The sequence below is a fragment of the Rhipicephalus sanguineus genome, chromosome 5, assembly GCF_013339695.2.
Source record: "Rhipicephalus sanguineus isolate Rsan-2018 chromosome 5, BIME_Rsan_1.4, whole genome shotgun sequence".
NCBI classification, from domain to species: Eukaryota; Metazoa; Arthropoda; class Arachnida; order Ixodida; family Ixodidae; genus Rhipicephalus; species Rhipicephalus sanguineus.
In genome coordinates, this window is record NC_051180.1 from 56,201,694 (window position 1) to 56,202,896 (window position 1,203).

The 1,203-nt window shown below is 46.7% G+C and overlaps 1 non-coding gene across 1 annotated transcript; it reads right to left on the bottom strand.

Annotated features, from left to right (window-relative positions):
• Positions 1 to 354: 354 nt before the first annotated feature.
• Positions 355 to 426, bottom strand: Trnam-cau (transfer RNA methionine (anticodon CAU)). The gene has a single exon. It is a non-coding gene; the product is annotated as a tRNA-Met (tRNA).
• Between the last annotated feature and the right edge of the window lie 777 nt (positions 427 to 1,203).

Consider the following 1,203-nt stretch of genomic DNA (forward strand, 5'->3'; position numbering starts at 1 on the left):
GTATATATGTTGATTTAAACGTAGGAGTGTTAGTCAGCGCCAATCGCAGCCATGGCGGCGAGTGTAGAACACTCTTTTTTTTGCCTGGTGGCGTCACGTAGCACGTGATCTTTTTACGAGCTGGCAGCTGACCAATAATCCCTCGCATACTACCTGAAGGCATTAAGTCTGCCAGGACGAGACCCTCGCTATGAATGAAGGAAGGGAGATGATTTTCTAAGGGCTCGTTTATCTTTGTTAGACACAATATTAATGAGAACTAACAGACAATAACGCCAAGGAAAGTATAGGGGGTGTTATCTGTAGTATTTAGAACATAAATGTGAAGAAAGTAAAGTGGACGAAAAGATGACTTGCCGCCGGCAGGGACCGAACCTGCGACCTTCGAATAATGCGTCCGATGCTCTACCACTGAGCTACGGCGGCGGTCATCCTCCCGTCCACTTTTTTGGGGTATATATGTTGATTTAAACGCAGGAGTGTTAGTCAGCGCCAATCGCAGCCATGGCGGCGAGTGTAGAACACTCTTTTTTTTGCCTGGTGGCGTCACGTAGCACGTGATCTTTTTACGAGCTGGCAGCTGACCAATAATCCCTCGCATACTACCTGAAGGCATTAAGTCTGCCAGGACGAGACCCTCGCTATGAATGAAGGAAGGGAGATGATTTTCTAAGGGCTCGTTTATCTTTGTTAGACACAATATTAATGAGAACTAACAGACAATAACGCCAAGGAAAGTATAGGGGGTGTTATCTGTGGTATTTAGAACATAAATGTGAAGAAAGTAAAGTGGACGAAAAGATGACTTGCCGCCGTTCTCATTAATATTGTGTCTAACAAAGATAAACGAGCCCTTAGAAAATCATCTCCCTTCCTTCATTCATAGCGAGGGTCTCGTCCTGGCAGACCTAATGCCTTCAGGTAGTATGCCAGGGATTATTGGTCAGCTGCCAGCTCGTAAAAAGATCACGTGCTACGTGACGCCACCAGGCAAAAAAAAAAGAGTGTTCTACACTCGCCGCCATGGCTGCGATTGGCGCTGACTAACACTCCTACGTTTAAATCAACATATATACCCCAAAAAAGTGGACGGGAGGATGACCGCCGCCGTAGCTCAGTGGTAGAGCATCGGACGCGTTATTCGAAGGTCGCAGGTTCGGTCCCTGCCGGCGGCAAGTCATCTTTTCGTCCACTTTACTTTCT